The sequence below is a fragment of the Podarcis melisellensis genome (genome assembly GCF_964234715.1).
Source record: "Podarcis melisellensis genome assembly, chromosome: 13".
NCBI classification, from domain to species: domain Eukaryota; kingdom Metazoa; phylum Chordata; class Lepidosauria; order Squamata; family Lacertidae; genus Podarcis; species Podarcis melisellensis.
Genome location: NC_138545.1, coordinates 51,731,832 through 51,754,258, shown reverse-complemented (window position 1 = coordinate 51,754,258; position 22,427 = coordinate 51,731,832). Strand labels below are relative to the sequence as shown.

Genomic DNA, 22,427 nt, shown 5'->3' with positions numbered 1-22,427 from the left:
GGGTTAGGGGGCACAAATCCATGGGTTAGGGGGTGCAAATTACTTGCCTTGCCCCGGGTGCTGACAACCCATGCTACGCCACGGATAAAAAGGAATCTCAGGATGCTATGAAGATGGAGGATGAACCTTGCTTCTAATCTTAACCCAAGCAAAGACTGGGACATTACTAAAAAAAATAATACCTCAAACCTCTTCCTTGCCCCAGATACTGGAGTCAGTGGGCCTGAATGTCATTTACATCAGACTGTAGTGACATCGAAAGTGACATACACAAGACTGATGTCAAATGCTAATAATATAATTGACAGTTTGGGATATACCAAATTTTTCATAGCCCTTAAGCAGTCTTAGATTTTGCATTTACCGCTGCAATTTAAACTTTAGATGGCATCGCTTCACTTTTAACACAGGAGTATTACTATAAAAATGAGCCAAAGCTTGCAGGATGTGCCCGAGGAGTTGTGCCTGCTGAGTTTAAGCAGCCTGTTTACAAAAATGCCCCTTTTTAGTCACTTTCACTGCTGTATAGCGTCACAATCAGAATATGGGTTTGTCTGAACCAGCATTGCATCGCGATAGTCTAATGCGAAAAGTCCCCCATCAACTATCCTGCAGTGTGTCAAACTAATCCGGCAGCCGTGACACCTATGCCAATTTCTTCCTCCTGCAGGCAGAGAAAGAGAGAGAGTGAAGCAAGAACAGGGTGGTGCACCTGAAGGTGGTGCTTGGGTGGAAGACCCTGAGAGAGGGGCAGGGAAGGGAAGACCTCCCGAGGTGGGAGACTGGGAGAAGGCAGGGAAGCTCCCAGGTGAGAGCTGGGAGAGGCCACCCCTTTCTGTGTGAGACAAGGGGTAAGAGCTACCTTTGAGAGAGTAGTAGTAATAATAATAATAATAATAATAATAATAATAATAATAATAATAATAATATTTTATTTATATCCCGCCCTCCCCAGCCGAAGCCGGGCTCAGAGCGGCTAACAACAATAAAAGTACTGTAACACAGCATTCTAAAATCAATTCATTCTAAAATCAATTCAAAATCAAATTAATGGCAACCATTGGGCTAGAGTTCTGTGAGGATCGCCAAAGGAGGGAGTCAGGCTGTGCCCTGACCAAAGGCCTGGTGGAACAGCTCTGTCTTGCAGGCCCTGCGGAAAGATGTCAAGTCCCGCCGGGCCCTAGTCTCTTGGGACAGAGCGTTCCACCAGATTGGGGCCACGGCCAAAAAGGCCCTGGCTCTGGTTGAGGCCAGCCTAACCTCCCTTTGGTCCGGGATCTCCAAGATGTTTCTATTTGCAGACCGTAGGGTCCTCCATGGGACATACCAGGAGAGGTGGTCCTGTAGGTACGAGGGTCCTAGGCTGTTTAGGGCTTTAAAGGTTAAAACCAGCACCTTAAACCTGATCCTGTACTCCACCGGGAGCCAGTGCAGCTGGTATAGCACCGGGTGAATGTGATCCCACGTCGAGGACCCTGTAAGGAAGACTTTGCATTTTCCTTTCTCTGTTTTTGTTTTTATTTAGATGAGTTTCCTTTACCTTGCTGTATCATGAAAAAGCTTTAATTAAACCTTATGGGAAGAAAGAACAGTGGGGTGGACAAAGAAGCCGGCTCTAGCACTGTGACTAATCTTAAGTGTAGATGCAAGCAAACCAAATTATACCAACATTGTCTCCCATCTGACGTCTGCTGGTTATTTACCTTTCAGCTTGTAGTCAACCTGTATATAAATATTATCTTTAATAACCAAATATACTGAGCAGAAGTCCTTCTAAAGTGTGTGTGTGCACTTTGGGTGGCGTGGGTCTAGCCTTCTGCAGAAGCTGGTTTCTTGGTTACCTCCAACCTCCAACCTACCAGTTTAATACTTGAACTTTCTCTTGTCGCCAGGCATTCTCTCCCTTCCCACAACACATGCAGAACATCACGACAAAATTCTTTGTGTAAAAACTCCAGCATGTCTTGGAATTTTGGCTGTGACCCCAGGCTTTCAAAGCTCAAAAAATATCAAGCAGAGGATGTGGCTGGGCCCTCAAAAAGTGAAGAATATGAGAACAAAACAGAGTCATTAAATACAATGCCAGCTGCTGCTGCTTGTTTAGGCATCTCTTATTATTAAATCGCTCTAGTAGCAACTGGTGTGCTGCATTTGTTACCTCAATTGTTCACAGGCATTGGATAGAGTCATTCCAAGCAGCCTAAGAGCAGAAAGCTAACAAGGAAAAAGGAACTTGGGCCAATGCGGTTGCAGCCCTTAAACACACGTCTCCCTGAGCAAGTGGAATTGAATTCGGTGGAATTTACTGCTGGTTTCTCGTGTACATAGAATGAAAATGCATAGCAGTTTCCAGAACTTTTCCCAAAACTTCTTCATTTCAATTTCACTTGCCTGTGACATACCCTTCATGTACCTCAGGTTCAAAGAAACCTTTAAAAGTGTGCTTTACTTGGGAAAATCATTCTTAATTTTATACAGGGCTTTTTCCCCCTTTTTTTGCTGGAACTCTGTCCTGGCTCTTTTCAGGTGGGTACCATTGCCATTGTAAAACTACAAGGGAGGCATTCCTGGTGTGTTCCGGCACCTCTTTTTCTAGAAAAATAGCATTGCTTTTATAGATTAATTTAGAAGGCATCATAGAACAGAAGAGGCTTGGGTTGAAGTTAAGCCATGATTTTATTTCATTTATTTATGCACACTCTCAGACACAAGCCCCTACAAGGCACCGTCCTGTTCTCCCCCCACCCAGAGTCTCCTGCCCACTATACAACTCAGCTCTTCACTTGCTACATTAATGGGACTCAGCCCTGGGCCTGGGACCCTAAATAAGGTTGTCCTCTGTTATTGCTGCTCACTAAGCCCCAGGCTATTGCATTAAGACAAAACTGGAACATCGTGGGCTACTTGGGTGCGGGGCAAAGAGCATTTCTTAAACTTAATATATAGATGATACAGCTGTTATGACAGAGATAGGACAGTGCCAAGTCTTAAAATTAATTCTGAGAATTAATTTCTTAATGCAGTCCCTAAACTAATAACAATTCAAGCAATGGTGTTGCGAAGACGTCCTAGGATGTTTAAATATCTGGGCTTCTACATCCCAAAGCAAAAGGCAAAGTTTTGTCAGTGGCTTTGAGGTTTATTTCTTATTACAATCAAACAATATATAAATTTTATGAAATAAACATACATTAAATTGATACCTTGCAAAGAATTAGAATGGATTAAAAAATATGGTTCAGGGGTGGGGCAGAAATCTGTTCTGGGGAGAATTTTCTCGGCACATATGAAAATGTCCGACGTTTCACGTGCTCCTTAACCCTTTTTCCAGCACTGCTAAATACTCAGCCCCTTAGGTGGGTGCTGTTGCAGGCCAGTGGGCTTCTTCATGAAGGGCGTGAGTAAACCAGGGGTCATTTTTGTCACTTTTGTGATGAAGTGTAAAAGGTAAAGGGACCCCTGACCATTAGGTCCAGTCGTGACCGACTCTGGGCTTGCGGCGCTCATCTCGCTTTATTGGCTGAGGGAGCCGGCGTACAGCTTCCGGGTCATGTGGCCAACATGACTAAGTCGCTTCTGGCGAACCAGAGCAGCGCACGGAAACGCCGTTTACCTTCCCGCCGGAGCAGTACCTATTTATCTACTTGCACTTTGACGTGCTTTCGAACTGCTAGGTTGGCAGGTGCAGGGACTGAGCAACGGGAGCTCACCCCGTCGCGGGGATTCGAACCGCCGACCTTCTGATTGGCAAGTCCAAGGCTATGTGGTTTAACCCACAGCGCCACCCTGTGATGAAGTGTACCTGCAGCAATTCCAGTGTCCTACAGGTGCAAAACTTGGCAACATTTGTGCAACCGAAGAACTGCTCGCCCTTGCATTCAGCACAAATAATGTTAGAAATACTGGCTTTATCAGATAATCCAGACACCCCCCGTGTTCTGCAGCTTTGAGTAAGCCCCTTTTCTAGGAATGCATTATGGCTAGAGCTATCAGCAGTAACCATAACCCCACAGACAACTTCCTCTACTGTGATTTGCAAGGCTCACATGTTCTGCGGGAATTTCTTGCCACGTAGCATATGGGGAACTGAAGAACTGAGAGTTAATTATTCACTTTCAGAAGAGTGAGTCTTCTGCTGGTTGTGCTAGTACAGGTTGATGAGCAAGAAATTTTAAGGCATCCCTAGTGTCACACCTTTTGCCAAAGAAGGCTTTTGAGACTTGGGCAGTTGAGGAGGATGAGAGTGCAGGAATACACATCAGCCCACATGAAAAATGAAAGAAATCATAGCTGTAGCATCGTGAGGGGTGAACTACAGTTCCCAGCATGCTTTGGGAAAAGCTATGTGCTTTAAATGTGATTCAGATATGTGGTGTGGATGTGACCATAAGGGATTTGCGGTTCTGTAATCACATCAACTCAAATAGAAGGGGAAGAAATGGAGGCACTGAGAGATTTTACTTTCTTGGGCTCCATGATCACTGCAGATAGTGACAGCAGCCATGAAATTAAAAGACGCCTGCTTCTTGGGAGAAAAGCAATGACAAACCTAGACAACATCTTAAAAAGTAGAGACATCACCTTGCCAACAAAGGTCCTTATAGTAAAAGCTATGGTTTTCCCAGTAGTGATGTATAGAAGTGAAAGCTGGACCATAAAGAAGGCTGATCACCGAAGAATTGATGCTTTTGAATTATGGTGCTGGAGGAGACTCTTGAGAGTCCCATGGACTGCAAGAAGATCAAATCTATCCATTCTTAAGGAAATAAGCCCTGGGTGCTCACTGGAAGGACAGATCCTGAAGCTGAGGCTCCAATACTTTGGCCACCTCATGAGAAGAGAATACTCCCTGGAAAAGACCCTGATGTTGGGAAAGACACAAGGAGAAGGGGACGGCAGAGGACGAGATGGTTGGATAGTGTTCTTGAAGCTACCAGCATGAGTTTGACCAAACTGCGGGAGGCAGTGAAAGACAGGAGTGCCTGTCGTGCTCTGGTCCAGGGGGTCACGAAGAGTCGGACATGACTAAACGACTAAACAACAACAATCACATCAACTGCACTATGTTCTGCGCTCAGGTTGCCCAGCTTCTCCTCCAGTGTTTCTGCCTGATGGTCTTTTGAAAATGTGTATTTGCACTTTGTTTCTTCTTTTACCACCACTGCAATTCTGCCTGTGTTAAAGGGGCCTCCCCAGCTGCACAATTTTCCAAAAGAATCTAACATCCAAGTGCAGGCTACCCACCCTCTTATGTGTTTTGAAAAAATGTTGTTGATGTCACTATCCTGCAGTAAGGTGCCGGTCAGAACTGGGCTTAAAAATAAGCTAAGAAACAACTGGGAGACTATTTGGATATCTCAGCCTGCCCAGTCACTCTCTGCTTTAGGACAGATGGTACAGAACTCCCCTATAACTCTTAGACATAACAATAGGGTCACCCCCAGATTTGTGGGTCTGGCCAGCAGACTTTTGGTATGGGGATGCAGCAGGAAATTTATTAAAGAATCAACTGACTTCATTTGTTTGAAGGTTCTAATATTGACATTAAATCTAAGAAGTTACTCACCTTTCATGATGCAAGCATGTTTGTCCATTACATAAAAATGGACATTACTTTGTGGTATTAGACTGCATGGAACATAAGCGTTGCTTAACACACCACGTCTGAGTAAGAAGAATAGAGAAATCTGATACAACCTTATTGACTGTTCAGATCACTCTGTTTTGGGTGACTCCTTTCTGTCAGTCAAAAGGGTTTGTGACTTGTACATCTTTGGGGGGAGGGATAGATTTCAAATAACAGCATATCCAATGAGCTCCCTCTGTGTAACTGAAGATGGAAAATAAGAAGAATTGGTTGTAATTCACATTGTTATAATTTACACTTATCAGTATTATGTCCAAAGGTTTCCTTTTTACACAGGTGTGTAGTTTTCACTAAAAACAAAAAGCTTTAAAAATATATTTTCTCAATCTTGTTATGTGAATGTTAAGATTCATGTTGGGGGCTATGATTGTTTGCTTATGACTGACTGTCGATTTGTTCAGAACAAATTAGAAATAGCTTAAAATCACAGGAAAGCATTTGATGTGTCCCATGATACCCACGTTGATATGATGTTAAACTACAGGCTGGGTATTATGACGCTTTTATTTGCCATGCATGGTCCACCATCTTTGGTTACTTTATGTAATAAAGGATTTGTATGAAAGGGATCCTATGAGCCTGTCAGTGTGACGTCACAATTGGTACTGAAACGTAGGAGAAAAATTATGGCAGTTGGTGGTTGTTTTGTCTGCATCTTCAGTGCTTTGTGGGGGGAAATGTATTACAAATGGGCTGTCAGCTCAATTTTGAGTAGGTCCTATTCTAACAGGGAGAAAGAGCTCCAATTTATTCATGTGAACTGCTTGCAAAAAAAGGGAAAGAATTCTGAGCTCAATCAAAGTACGGTAGCTCACAAATAGTAAGATCAATCCACTCATTCTTAGGAATGAGGATCCATTTCGTGACGCTTTGTGTAGAGAAGGCTAAATTTATGTGTTAATATATTCACAAATGAATAATTCAGCCAGTTTGGATAACACCCATGCTGAGAGTGCTTACAGCTTCCTCCCTGTTTCTAACACTGTCTGTCAATTATAATGCATGCATGACCCACCAGGACATCTCTCTCCCCACTGCACCAGGGTAAATACTGATCCTCAGCAGTCACAGCTTTCACCCATATCTGAAAAAAATAATGATCTTTCAGTTCTCAGAACAACTCGGCAGTAGGACTACCATCAGTATGGGGCTCTAATCTGTACTCCACAGATAAACTAAGCCAACAATTACAGACATCCCAAAATCTCCAGTCCACGTGATTAAGTCCTACATATTAAATGGAAGCTAAGACTGTTCAGTGGGACACGGGTGGCGCTGTAGGTTAAACCACAGAGCCTAGGGCTTGCCGATCAGAAGGTTGGCGGTTCGAATCCCCGTGACGGGGTGAGCTCCCGTTGCTCGGTCCCTGCTCCTGCCAACCTAGCACTTCAAAAGCACGTCAAAGTAGATATGCAAGTAGATAAATAGGTACCGCTCCGGTGGGAAGGTAAACGGCGTTTCCGTGCGCTGCTCTGGTTCACCAGAAGCGGCTTAGTCCTGCTGGCCACATGACCCGGAAGCTGTACGCCGGCTCCCTCGGCCAATAAAGCGAAATGAGCGCCGCAACCCCAGAGTCGGCCACGCCTGGACCTAATGGTCAGGGGTCCCTTTACCTTTTAAAACTGTTCAATGATCTTTAAACGGATGCCTTCCAGTATAACAGAGGGGTTTTAACAACAACTTTCTGTTTGGAATACATATGTCAGCAAGAAAATGTAGCGCGGACTATATTGAGCTTTGCCTTCATAGTTACCATCCACTAGCCAAATCATGTATCCAACAGGTACATAAAGCATTCTCACAAGTTTCCCTGGTTTAAAAGGTCCATAAACGACCAGCCAGAATGAACAAAGGCTTTTATTTCCCAAAGCCACTAACTTTCACTGAGTGCATGTCCCAGCCAGGGACACAGTTCACACGGGTCAAGTAGAGTGGCACTTTGGCAACATGTCTAAAATACTAGGATTATAAAAATGAAGAGGTAGTCAGGAAACGAAACAATAATCTCCACTGTGAAAATCTGTAACTGGTGCAGAGCACTGCACAAAGGCAATAATGATGACATGTACACCAATTTTCAGAACCAAAGAGAACTGATGTGTGTTGTGCAGACATCATATGGCATCTGCACACAGTTACATGCCCACTTTGCTAGAATTGTGTTTACTGGCTGAACACCTCTCCATTTTTCAATATGTTGGCAGGTTATACAAAATAAATTATTCTACAAGTTGGAAATGAGGGGAATGCTAGCTTCTCCAATCCACACACTTCCTTTGCAGACCATCTGATATTTTATATTCAGGAGAGATAAAGTCAGTTTCAGAGCAGGGAAGAATAAGAGAGCTCACCAGGAAAGGTAAGCCAATTTTGAGCTACTTTTGACTCTCCCAAAAGTTAACTGAATAGCTGAATGCTGAAAACTAGACACTGGAGTGTGGTAGTTAGGCAAAGGAATGCTGAATGAAAGTACCGATGTCTAATTTTATTAGCACTCATCTTTAAAATTTATTTTTCTGCCTTCTGGTCAGAGTCACAATATTCAAGGTGGCAAATGAGGACATTTATCAGAAAATATATTTTGCAGCATGGGAGTATTTGCATGGAGCAAAGTTTGAAAACTCGGGCCTTTCTCAAGGGTGGAAGCAGTCAAAAGGGTGGAAGGAGTCTACCTCTCTTTCAAATCAGAACCAGTGAAGGTGGTGAAGGTCCTGTGTGAGTGTCTGGAGGCGCTTGGAGGACGGATGGCGGCTAACAGATTGAGGTTGAATCCTGACAAGACAGAAGTACTGTTTTGGGGGGACAGGAGGCGGGTGGGTGTGGAGGATTCCCTGGTCCTGAATGGGTTAACTGTGCCCCTGAAGGACCAGGTGCGCAGCCTGGGAGACATTTTGGACTCGCAGCTGTCCATGGAGGCGCAGGTAAACTCTGTGTCCAGGGCAGCTGTTTACCAGCTCCATCTGGTACGTAGGCTGAGACCCTATCTGCCTGTGGACTGTCTCGCCAGAGTGGTGCATGCTCTGTTTATCTCCCGCTTGGACTACTGCAATGCACTCTACGTGGGGCTACCTTTGAAGGTGACCAGGAAACTACAACTAATCCAGAATGCAGCAGCTAGACTGGTGACTGGGAGCGGCCGCTGAGACCACATAACACCGGTTTTGAAAGACCTACATTGGCTCACAGTATGTTTCTGGGCACAATTCAAAGTGTTGGTGCTGACCTTTAAAGCCTTCAACAGCCTTGCTCCAGTATACTTGAAGGAGCGTCTCTACCCCCCATTGTTCCGCCTGGACACTTAAGTCCGGTGCCGAGGGCCTTCTGGCGGTTCCCTCACTGCGAGAAGCCAGGTAGCAGGGAACCAGGCAGAGGGCCTTCTCGGTAGTGGCACCTGCCCTGTGGAACACCCTCCCACCAGATGTCAAAGAGAAAAACAACTACCAGACTTTTAGAAGACATCTGAAGGCAGCCCTGTTTAGGGAAGCTTTTAATGTTTATTAAGTTATTGTATTTTAGTGTTCTGTTGGAAGCCACCCAGGGTGGCTGGGGAAACCCAGTCAGATGGGCGTGGTGTAAATAATAAATTATTATTATTATTATTATTATTATTATTAAAGCAGCAGCTCTCAAATCTGTTGATTTACTTCTGCAACTTCCTTCGCTGTTACTCTCACCTTCTTTTACAATTTTGATTTCCCACCCCCCTCACAAAGTTCAGTCCTCCTTTACCCTTTAAAAACAGGAGGATAGGGGAATGGTGGTGCAGTATATTCTTTTGTCAACAAGTTCAAATCTAGAGCAATGCTACCAACTGGTGTGGTTTTTTTTAAGCAAAAGGATATTGAAGACACAGAATGAAAGCTCCATTTGCAGTAAAGAGACACAGACATATACCAGAAATGGGGATTTCATTCACTGTTTCCAATACCCCTTTGCTAAGAAAAGCACCTGTCAGCAGCGCTGCTCTAGATTTGATATTGAATTGCAGCAGGATGCTATTTACACTTTGATAGGTTTTGAAAGTGAGGAAGAATGAATATTTAAAAGCTATATATAAAAAAACGTTTTTAATAAATCTTTAGAAAAGCAGACATACATATATGTGCTTCAACATTTTAATGCAAAAATTCTCTTTGACCACTTACTATACGCTGGAAAAATTATTCACAGGCAAAGAAGAAATCATCTTTCCCGAGTTTGATTCTTAAAAAAGATTACAAGTTTTTCTGAAGTCAGAGCAAATCATGACAGAATTTTTAAATAGAAGGTAAAATAAAATGTAACAAAGTAAAAATAATAGTGTGAATATTTTCCATCTATTTAGTTGTCACATACGTCAAGCCATTATGCAATTCAAGCACTTCAAGCCTCTTCTTTAGCTGAGTTATGTGCTGTTCAAGATTCATACCAATGCTTTCAAGGATCCAGTTTGTTTATAATAAGAATCCTGAACTGCAAAAGCCCTATGGCACTCCAGCCAACCAACACTGCCCAGCTTGCATTTAACCATCTTGCTAACATGCCTATCCTAAGAGAAGTCCAGTGCCAGGAGCAGAGGGGAAGGCGCTCTCTCTCTCTCTCTCTCTCTCTCTCTCTCTCGCGCGCGCGCTCTCTCTCTCTCTCTCTTTCTCTCTCTCTCTCTATCTCTCTCTCTCTCTCTCCTGTTTGACAAAGAAAATACAGACTCTCTAGTGAGATTAAAGGGATGCTGAGAGAAGGATCTAAGAATAAATATTGCAACAGAGCTATAGAATGCACCATGGCATAAAAAAACCATATCCAAGTGTCAGCTAGGATAAAAGAATATACCTGAAGGGTCCTTCACCACTGGTCTTAGACACCTAAAACATTAAATCTGAGTGATGGCAGAAGGGCCATGGGGGAAAGATTACAAGGCTAGACAGACCACCTTCTACAAACTTTATTGGAGAAAGTATTTGTGGAATGTGAGAAAATGGTTCTCCCATTCAAACAGCAAAGCATCCTTCTGTATGTTAACTCTGTGTGGTGTAGTGGTTAAGAGCAGTAGACTCGTAATCTGGTGAACCGGGTTCGCTTCCCCGCTCCTCCACATGCAGCTGCTGGGTGAACTTGGGCCAGTCCCACTTCTCTGAAGTCTCTCAGCCCCACTCACCTCACAGAGTGTTTGTTGTGGGAGAGGAAGGGAAAGGAGAAAGTTAGCCACTTTGAGACTCCTTCAGGTAGTGATAAAGTGGGATATCAAATCCAAATCCACAGGTTGGTGGACAAAGCACAGTATTACCATACAAAGAAATTTTGTTTTTTTATATTCATAGCGGGAAGCCACATTGTTGCAGAGTACTGGAAGGTAGAAGAATGGGCAAGGACATACAAATGGAAAAGGAACCAAACAAAATGAAGCATCATGACAATGGAGAGTATGACAATGCTTTCTTTCCCAATGGGTACAGACACTGTCCTTTTCTCACAGTGCAGTCGGGAATGGTGCTGGGCTGAAATGAACATGAAAACGTAAACATATTTTGATATGGAAAACAATTATCCACCTGAACAGACACTGTAGAACTGGTGCACTTTGTGTTGTCGTTGCTACTGCTGTTTTGTAAAAATTAAATCAAAAGGTTTTGTAAAAATTAAATCAAAGAGAGAGCTCTGCTACTTTCCTGGTTAAGCATCAAAACGAACGCACTTCAAAGGCTAATTTGGTTGTTTCTGGTTTTCCCTCTATAGATGGCACCAAAGAAAATAAAACAATGACAGAATATGGTTAAACTATTTATTTGGAAAAGGCTTGGCAAACACTGGCCTAGAGTAAAGTGGCAGCTGATTGGAGAGTCCCAATCTGCAATGTGTTGCAAATGGGGAAGGTTTATGCAACTAATTATGATGGTAGCAAACAATGGCTAGAGTCAGAATGGGTTATTAGCCCTACAGCTGAAATCCCATTAATTTCAGAGGGATAAGCACCTTCGCTTGGATTGGGGTGAAGTCTATTAGTGGCTTGAATCAGGGATGGAAACCTGTGGCCTGCCAGATGTTGTTGACTGACAACTTCCATTAGTCCTAGTGAGCATAAACAATTGTCAGGGATGATGGGAGATGTAGTCCGGCAGCTTATGGAGAAACGAAGGTTCACCACCCCAGCTGCAAATAGTTGTATTATTTTTGTGAGGGTTAAATGACTGGGTTGAGTAAAAGCCACAGAATTGAAGCTTCATGTTGGTTCTTCTTAAAAGCCTGTTTCCCTCCACGTTTTAACTTGAAAGAATTGAATTATACATTAAACTGGAATGTGTTCATGAGTGCTCACCCACCTGATAGCAGCAGCATATAATAAATAGTTCTGTCCACGGAAACAAGAAATAGACTAGTTCTTTGTTTTAATTAAATAGAAGTCTGGGACACTTGATAAATTATACGACATGTACAATGTGTTTGCTGTAAGCTGTTTAAATGTTTACCAATGAGCTAGTGTTCTGTTTGTTTGCAAAGAAATCAGATTAATTATTTTACTACCAAATGTTCTCTACAACACACTTTGCTCGGAAAATTAGATGCTGTAAAAATACATTAGGAATTCTTAAGTAAATATTGATCTAAGGTTTCTGCCACAGGTTTTAGACAAATATATGCACAGCCACTCTATGTATAATCCACGTGCAAATTAGACATTTTTATGAATTTTCAGTTTACATATAATAATTACTTTTATTGTAGTTTTGACCATCATTGAAAGTGCAAATAAAAGGATAGATATAAATGCAATTCTCTTGTTTCCAGTAAAACGAATAGGAGATTAGAAGGCTTTTATTGTGGGGCCCTAATTCAAGCTCCCCACAGAGAAGAATGCTGTAGCCGAGAGAGGCAAAATGTCTGGCGCTTGGGCTGGATTGTGGTGAACCAGCGACAAATGCTCAGCCCAAACTACCTTAAGTGGTGTTTTGAGGTTCCACCTGCTTGCACGTCCCGTTCACATGGTGCTACGTGGTCGCTGAGGGGGCTGTCGGCACCCAAAGGATGTCAGCTCCCTTTTGCCTCCTAGACAAGGATCTCCTTATAGCCACAACTGTGGGATCCACATTGGGTTACAAGGGCTCCAGTGATAGCACCTGCCTTCTGGATTCTTGTTTGGTTTGACATGGCAGGATCCCACACTTAGGCATACTTCCTGCCCACTGACAAGACCCCACTGGTCATGCAATGTGTCGGCTGCGATTCCCTCTGCACCTGTTAAACTTACGATACTGGGCAAGTACGCTGCTTCTGTGTGTGTGCGTGTATCTGCCAGGCGGCAATCCTATACAGTGGCGTAGCGTGGGGGGTGCAGGGGGGGCCGGCCGCACCAAGCGCAACATCTGGGGGTTAGGGTTAGGGGCGCAAATCCACAGGTTAGGGGGCGCAAATCCACAGGTTAGGGGGTGCAAATTACTTGCCTTGCCCCGGGTGCTGACAACCCACGCTACGCCACTGATCCTATATACAGTGACTCCTGCAATGTACCACTAGAATTGCATTGTACAGTGGTACCTCTGGTTACGTACTTAATTCGTTCCGGAGGTCTGTTCTTAACCTGAAACTGTTCTTAACCTGAAACACCGCTTTAGCTAATGGGGCCTCCCGTTGCTGCCACGCCGCTGGTGCGAGATTTCTGTTCTCATCCTGAAGCAAAGTTCTTAACCCGAGGTGATATTTCTGGGTTAGCGGAGTCTGTAACCTGAAGCGTATGTAACCTGAAGCGTATGTAACCCAAGGTACCGCTGTACAGTAATGGCTTAGTCCTGGTCCTTTACACTGCTGAAGAATGGGGGTTGGCTTCTAGGGCAGTGTCTTCTTGATTACGTTGCCTCATTCCTAGAACCAGTCTTTCTGCTGACATGACCCCCCCCCCCCAATTAATCCAGCACATCTGTTTTTCTGTGTTGAAGGCTCTACTTTTTAATTTCAGCCATTGAGCGGGATCTAGTTTATTCCTTCACATTTGTTGCTTATATTGGTAAAATTGTTTTGTTTCAAAATCCCTGCACATAGCTCTACTCAGCAGTTGCAGTTTGTGATTTGGCAGAGCAGAGCAGGCCTCCTTTGCTATTTGCTTGTATTAAATCAGGTAGACTGCATCAAGGATGGAAGTTGGACCTGTATGGACCTGGAGAGGCAATGAGACTGCGCCCGCCCCCATCAAGTAAAACAATAGAAATACTTAACTAACTGACCGATCACGTCAATTCTGCCTCCCCCCCAACAAAAATCCTGGTTATGCCCATGGCCTCCATTATACTAACTCAGGTTGTGAATGTTCAGGTAAGCAGTGCTGCAACATCTTACAAATCCCTTCATTACTTTCTGCTTTCACTGTATATCTTTGGCTTCCCTTATCACATAAGGTTAAACATCCTTTGGAAGCCTTAAGCCAGAGATGGTCACAACATTTCAATGGCTTGAGGCGTCCACTTGAAAAGCCCATCTTTGTTTTCATTCTATTACTAAGCTCAGATTTGGTGTTAAAAGCTGCTACCAGACAGCTCAGAAGTTGGGGCTTCTCTGGTGTCTCCCATCTCACTCCCAAAGGTTCTCTCTATGTTGTGTGATTCTCAGACTCCTCCCAGTACTTGCCGCTGCTGGAACTGTGGCCCCTTCCTGATACTATCCTTATACGCAAAGGCTCCTTTTTATTCCATTTTATTTCCCTGCAACAGGATGGCTTGGGGTAAACTCTGTCACTCTGCATCCCCAAAGGCTCTGAGACAGTCCTCCTAAAGTTGCAACAGATCTTTCTCCTGTCTGATTCTCTTGCCCCTCTCGAAATGGCCACTTACCCTGCTCTGGGGTGGCACGGCCTGTTGTGGCTTCCCCTCACACCACTGGGGGGATGAGAAAGTGTTTCCATGGAGGCCAGCCATAAGATCCTTTCCCAGCTGGCTGCTATGGACGGCAGAATAACCAGCTAACATCAAATTTGAAGTGCCCAGTCAGGGAAAGGAGTAGAGGCCAAGACTGGGCAGATGAGATGTTGGTTTAGAAACTAAGTGGTTTTCAGCTGTAATGATTAAGTAAAAAGAAAAGAAAGGTTGAAAATTAAATGCAAATTAAGGGTGAGGATTTGCTGAATTAATAATTAGAATTGGAATACAAAAAGGGGAGGTACGAGGAGGTCTGGGAAGTAAGTTATAAGAAAATAAGGGAATGAAATTTTACTTGTTTTTAAATTGTTTTTAGTTTTGTATTTTTTATATTTGATATGTTTTCTGTTTGTGTTTTGTTTTATTATTGTTTTTTCTGTATACTTTTTGAAATGTTAATAAATATCTTTAAAAAAAAAAAAAAGACTGGGCAGATGATTTGAGGCTGGAAGTTTCCACTCCAGTCCACCACTTGGAAATAAAAGCCAGCTGCACCTGAGTTTGGGAGTGCAGTTGGCTGAAGAGCAACCTGCTCACCCTCCCTTGATGTTGTTGTCTCACCTGCCTGCTCATCTTGCTTACCTTCTTGAGCACCTTGTGTATTGACCTTGCTAGAGTTAATGAATGGTTGCCATATGCAGAGTCAGGGAGGAATTTGACTGTAGACTAATTGGGCCCATTTGAAGGTTTTGTCATCCACATAGCAAATGTCACAACCTTTGGCGGAAAAGGCATTGGGTGGAATCTTAGTCCATTAAAAGTTTTGGGGTGAAATGGTGTATCACCCTAACCTATGGCAACTGGTGCTATGATAACTCTCCTCAGAGCAAAACTATTGAACTGTAGGGACCACAAGGTTTCCCTGCTCAAGGGTAGGGGCCCGGAAGGCTTTTCTAGATGTTTCCACATGCTTCAGTGTTCAGAGCCCATATGTATTACTGGACAGAGACCACAAAGAGTAGCATGATCTGCTTAGATCTCAAATATCTCCTCTGGTCAGGGCCGGCCCTCTGAAGCAGAGTGAGGCAGCTGCCTCAGGCAGCAGATGCTGAGGTACAGTGAGGGGACAGAGCCGTGAGTGCCACGTGGTCTGCCTTTTACTGCCTACACTAGCCTGCTGGCCTCAAGTGCAGTGGAAGACACTGTCCTATCAACAGTAGTGGAGCAAGATTCAACTACCAGTCCAATTGCCTTCTGCATGTGCCTCAGGGTGGGACACCATCTTCTCCTTTGCCTCAGGCAGCAAAATGTATTGAGCCAGCCCCGCCTCTGATAGTCTACCTTGTATTTGGAGAGCTCTTTTGAAGACACAGGCACCAAAAAACGCACACAACACAGAGCATAGGCACCGACTCCCATGTTCGAAGGGTGTTTGGCTTCTCCCTCTGGCACCATGTCACACAGGACCTCCTCAGCCATCAGGAGATGCTTCCCTTGCTACAGACTCAGACATCTCAGGTTGTTCTCTCTCCTCTGAAATTTGGGCAACATTCTAGATGCCTCTCTTTATGAAGCAGGATGTGTCCTGCAGGGGAAATCCAAACAAGTATTTGTGTGCTGGGATGAGTCTCCATACAGAGCACGCCCATCTATTCACATAATAGTAGAACCGTAAATAATGCAGTCCGTCCATTGTTTTCTTTAACTTTTAGCAATCCTTTATGCAACATTTCTCTGTTTATTGCCTAATAGTTAAATTCCACACTCTATATAATTTTGTGCTTCCAGTGCGGTTTATCAGAAGCTATTAATGAACTGCCATTAAGGCTGCATGGCTGCAGAGTGTACCAGCTGAAAGCGGCTGTGGGGTCCCTGATTACAGACATTAAAATGGTGTGTATTGGCTTACTGCCGCTTCCCAGCAGGGAACCTCACTCATAATTCCTTTGCATCTAGTCTCAGCAGGAGAAGATTGACAGGATTGAAAACCATGTCAACAGTGCTGCTGTGAATGTTGAAGAGGGAACCAAAAACTTGAGGAAGGCAGGGCTTTGCTCCTGCTGGCGAATCAATGGCACTCTGCCTTCCAGCAATCTTCTATATTAACCCAATTGATCCGCCGTCTTTACTGCGAAAGAACCAGCAATTAAGGAAATAAGGAAAAAATGACCCATAGGTAGTAGGGGGAGCGAGGGAGATCAATCTATCTCATAATGTCCTGTCACATCCAAATTGCCAGAAAATAACTTCTCTTGCCTAAAGCCTTGTGGCGAGACTGCTCCGTTTCTCTTTCTAATGAAACAGCGGCAAAACCCAGGGAAGGGTTAAAGAACCGGCCCACCATGAGCAAAAAGAACAGACATATAAAGGCCCAAATAGTCAATATGGGACTGGCTGCAACCCTGATGCTTAAATGGAAGAAAGCCGCACTAAGAACAGCAGGATTTACTTACAAAGAAATGGGCTGAAGTTTAGGGAGTGCTTTTGCATACTTTCCCCAAGATAGATCAAATAACAGCAAAATGCAACTGGCAAACTTACTGGCAAAAAAGTCTCCACTGTACCTGCTCCCTCTTTAAGGTGCAACAGCTTTTCCCGCTGCACAGGACCTTGATAAAAGTTTGAAATAACTTTTACTGAAGTAAAAGGTAAAGGTAAAGGGACCCCTGACCATTAGGTCCAGTCGTGGCCAACTCTGGGGTTGTGGCACTCATCTCACTTTACTGGCCGAGGGAGCCGGCGTACAGCTTCCGGGTCATGTGGCCAGCATGACTAAGCCGCTTCTGGCGAACCAGAGCAGCGCACGGAAACGCCGTTTACCTTCCCGCCGGAGTGGTACCTATTTATCTACTTGCACTTTGATGTGCTTTCAAATTGCTAGGTTGGCAGGAACAGGGACCGAGCAACGGGAGCTCACCCCGTCGCGGGGATTCGAACCGCCAAAGTAGGCAGGTGTTAAAATGGCATGATAGGGCAATAGCATTAGATTAGTAATTCCCAAACTGTGTTTCAGGGCACACTAGTGGAATTGAATATATCTTGCTAATATCATATGCCATTACAAATACACCTAGTAACTCATGGAATGGACTCATTTGGAAGGTGACAGACTCTCCTTCTTGGCAGGTTTTTAAGCAGAGGATGGATGGCCATCTGTCACAGATGCTTCAGTTGAGATTCCTGCATCACAGGGGGTTGGACCCAGGGGGATGACCCTGGGTTCCCTTCAAATGCTACAATTCTATGAGGCTCCTTGAATCCAAAGCCTCCTTTAATGTGTTGCCTGCTACATCTCTGCGTGTCTTCCCATTGCCACCTTACCTTATTCACTCAAGTGCCTGCTGAGGACTGGTAATTCTGCCCAAAGGGTTGGTGTTTTTAATCACTCCTAATACAGAGGCACAGCAGAATTATCCACCTCCAGAGGCCCATTGTATGTGTACGTCACTGCTCAGGTTTGCCTCCTTTCAAACAAGAAGTAGACCTAAACAGTCAATAGTGCAGGGACACAGGGGTCCTTCTGTTGGCAGGTAATTCTCACTTCTGAAAATTACTTTTCCAGGTTCAACAGTGAAGCATACCTTGCTGTTAACCAAAGGTTGGGAAACAATGAGCTGGATCTGAAGGAGCGTTTTCATGAACACAAGGCCCTTTGGTGGACCAGGACAAATGAGTTTCCCCTCCATATTCTTCTGCTACTCCCTACAGCAGGCATGTCCAAAGTCCATTTTTGGGGCCTAATCTGGCCCGCCGGTTGATTTAACCCAGTCCTGGGGTAGTATTGTTCCTGGGGTAAAATCCTAAAAAAGGCTCAGCAACTTCAATCCTAAAAAAAGCTCAACAACTTTGGTCGGCCCTCACGCATGTTCACTTCATCAAATCTGGCCCTCTTTGAAAAAAGTTTGGGCACCCCTGCTCTACACTATTGCAGAGGGATGCAGGGTGAATAGGCAAACATTGCCTCCTTCCTCTTCCTCTGCTAACACATTTAGACCAGTCGGGCTACCATCTTGGAGAAGACAACAGTGATGACCTACATCTGAAAATCCACATCTCAAGCAAGACAGGTAATAAATGTTAATGCTCTCTTTCATACCAAAGTTACGGTGACCACTTTCCTTAAGAACCAAGAGGTATGACAATAAAGAGGTATGACAATAAAGCTCAACAGCTGATAAAATGTCCAAAAATGCACAGATGAGCAAGCAGCATGTGGCTTGGTCTAAGAATCAAGTTGGCACCTCGAGGAGAACTGAACAATGCTCAAGGATTTGGGGGTTTTCAGAGTGCCCAGTTGTTCCATCCCCTTTTGCAGGAGCAGGGAGATTGGGAGAGAGGGATGCAGGCTCTCTCATGGTCTTGAAAGTCCCCCTGGGCTTCTCCTCCTTCCTGGCAGCACCACTGTTGGCAGGACCTTTCAATCAGTCTGGCAAGGAAAGGCTTGTTGGGCCCCTTCTTTGGGAGACGTTTCCTACACCACTGCTTTGCCCAGAGGTTGCACTTGTTCAGACAGCAGCAGCAGACCCTCCAACATTTATCCCATGAAAATAGGGATGTCCCATTCCATAGTGATATTTTTACTATTTATACCCCACACACCTTACTGGGTTGCCCCAGCCATTCTGAGCAGCTTCCAACATATATAAAAACATAATAAAACATTAAACATTTTTAGAACTTCCCCTTCAGTCAGATAACTCCATACCCTCCAACATATCTCCAATGAAAATATGGATGTCCTAAGAAAAAGTGGGACATTCCAGGTTCAAATCAGAAATTGGGGCGGCTTCTCTAAATCAGGGACATCCCTGGAAAAGAGGGACAATTGGAGGGTCTGCAGCAGAAGGCTGAGACTTTGCAGAACTGAGACCGGGGTCCCACTTAAGGTCAGCTGTTAGTGGGACTTGTTTATGTCTTGCTTGGTACATATGGAATATTAATATTGGTTTTACTGCAGGGATGTTTATGGATTCTTTAGAGGAAAATAAAGGGCTTTCAACATTTTTGGAGGTTTACTCCCATGTAACCAGTTTTTTAAAAAGAGATTTGCAACTTCCCCAAACCTCTGCCCTGTTGGAACTGGCAGTGTTCTCACCACAATAAACTTTGACCCAATCCTGCACCCACAGCTCTTCTATTAGGCGCCATATAATTGCAACTCATGATCAAATCTCATGGCTCTGCAGGTAATAGCCACTGAATAAATGCCTAGCATGTGGATGCAATGAATAGACACAAACTGATGAGGAATAGCTACAGAGGTCAGGTGCACTAAGAGACTGACGAGTCTGATGAAGAGAGATTTTATTTTATTTTAAATATTTATATACCTCCTTTATCCCATAAGGGACGCGGGTGGTGCTGTGGTCTAAACCACTGAGCCTCTTGGGCTTGCCGATCAGAAGGTTGGTGGTTCGAATCTCTGTGACGCAGTGAGCTCCCGGTGCTCAGTTCCTGCTCCTGCCAACCTAGCAATTCGAAATCACATCCAAGCGCAAATAGATAAATAGGTACCACTCTGGTGGGAAGGTAAATGGTCTTTCCGTGTGCTGCTCTGTTATGCTGGCTCCCCCGGCCAATAAAGCAAGATGAGCGCCACAACCCTACAGTTGTATGTGACTGGACCTAACGGTCAGGGGTCCCTTTACCTTTATCCCGTAAGGACTTTAGGACAGTGTAATAATATAATAATATACATCACAAAGGTGTAATTTGGTATCCACATATGTACCAAACTAGGGTTCTATTTGTCCAGAAAGCTTATTTTCTGATCATCCAAGCTTACAGTTAAATATATTTAAATAATATTAGTTAAAAATATTATGTTTAATTAATTGCTTAGGGAAATGTTGATGTTAACAAACACTAGCATGAGATCTTTATTTTCGTGGGGAAATCGGTATTATTTTGAGTAGTAGCATTTTGATGCAAACAATAGACAAACATCATGTTTTTCATATTTTTATTGTTTTATATGAACATCATGTTGCATTTCTATTAAAAACTTACTTTAAAAAGATGGAGTAGGCCCCATTCCATATACAAATGTACATATGCTTTGCATTACATAGCAATACTGTATAAGGACTCTTGTTCTCATTACACAGTGTTTGGAATAGAGGCCCTTTGACAAGTTCCAGTAGGACATTTCGAATGAAATTTACTCCTAGGTTTGAAGATCTAAGAAATGTGTTGCAAATTAAATTTATTGTCAACCATAATATTAATGGCAGAGATAGACCAAACCCCTTCATTCCTGCCCCCTCCCCACCCTTATCCCATTGTCTTCCCCAGAAACCTCAGATAGATCACAACCAAATTGTGGTGGTCCGAAGTCCTTCACTTTGCCAACTGCACAACTTTTACTTCAAAAGCAGGAAAAATATAACATTATTCAGAGGGCTTTAATGCTTTTCCAGGTTGTTCTTTTTTTTCTTTTTTTTTACATGACACTTCAAGTCAACATATAGTTTGGAAAGCTTTTGTCTGCTGTTCATTTGGACACCTCTTAATATCTCATAACTAAACTTTGCATGATGGTTCTCAAGATGCAGGCTAACATGTGATGACTTTTTGAATCAATATAATAAACTGAACCTTTCAAAACCGCACTGATTTTTTGTTTTCTTACAACCCCTGAGCAATGCCAGGGATGAGACTGCTAGTCTGTTATAAAGTGTGTCTTGTGAAAATGAGGAACACGTGCAGGGATTTTAAAGTGTTAAACTGGTGAGTTGGTAAGTAATAATTGGCACATTGTTATGCAACTTAAATAAAACCCTTCAAGCATTTTATGTGTAACATTCTAATATTTCATTATAGGGTTTGGGAGACTTACCTATAGGTGTGACCCTTTCCTATAACCATGAAATTTGGACCAAAAAACTCAGGCATGCTACTATTGGTATGTTTATGTTGGACAATTAAAACAAAGGCAATTTATCTTATGTAAAGTACTGTATTTTATTTACAAGTGCCATTTTATTTAAAATTACGTTCCATGTAAATTTGCCACAGCTTTGGCTTTTTAAGGGCCCTTGCTATTCCATAACGTCCACCAGGTTATCAAAATTTTAACAGGTACTAGTATACGTTCTTAACTGTGACTCTCCCTCCCCTCCCCCTCTCACACTGTGTGTGTGTGTGTAATTCACTAATCTGTAAGGCTTATGTAGGCACCAATTATCTGGGGAATATTTTCAAGCCCCATGTGGGAGGTGCATTGCTACAGGTGCCTGCTTTTAACAGGATTCCCAGCAAAATACAAGCTGGCAGCTCTGCCTGCGGCAGGTGCGCTTATTGGTAGAATAGCGAGGTGCCCCATTTGGACTTCTAGCAGGTTTCAAAGTGCCAAGAGCTGCAGCTGCTTCGCAGGTCTAAAACCAATGCAGAAAAAGAGAACAAAGAATGATCAAGGAACTCTCTACCAGCTGCCCCAAATAGAAGATGCAACGGAAAGCTCCAGTTTTTACACAATTACATTACCCAACCTGCTACATTACCACAATCCCTTGCACTTAAGTTGGATGTGAGCCTTAGGGCTCTTCCTGTTAGGGAAGCAGATTGAGTAGCCCTGAAAGGTGCTCTTGAATTAAGACAAATTTATTATTTTATTTATTTTATTTCTATACCGCCCTATACCCGAAGGTATTCTAAAAAACCCCCAAAGAATTACACTTTTCAGCATAGAGCAAAGGTAAACAGAATTTCTGGGCACTCTGAAGAAGAAGAAGAGGAGTTTGGATTTGATATCCCGCTTTATCACTACCCGAAGGAGTCTCAAAGCGGCTCACATTCTCCTTTCCCTTCCTCCCCCACAACAAACACTCTGTGAGGTGAGTGGGGCTGAGAGACTTCAGAGAAGTGTGACTGGCCCAAGGTCACCCAGCAGCTGCATGTGGAGGAGCAGGGAAGCGAACCCGGTTCACCAGATTACAAGTCTACTGCTCTTAACCACTACA

The 22,427-nt window shown here is 43.6% G+C and overlaps 1 long non-coding RNA gene across 1 annotated transcript; it reads left to right on the top strand.

The window, feature by feature from the left end:
• The first annotated feature begins 696 nt into the window (after positions 1-696).
• Positions 697-11,055, top strand: LOC309354423. Its single transcript, XR_014162285.1, has 3 exons — positions 697-851; positions 7,852-8,006; positions 10,945-11,055. It is a non-coding gene; the product is annotated as an uncharacterized lncRNA (long non-coding RNA).
• The last annotated feature ends 11,372 nt before the right edge of the window (positions 11,056-22,427 follow it).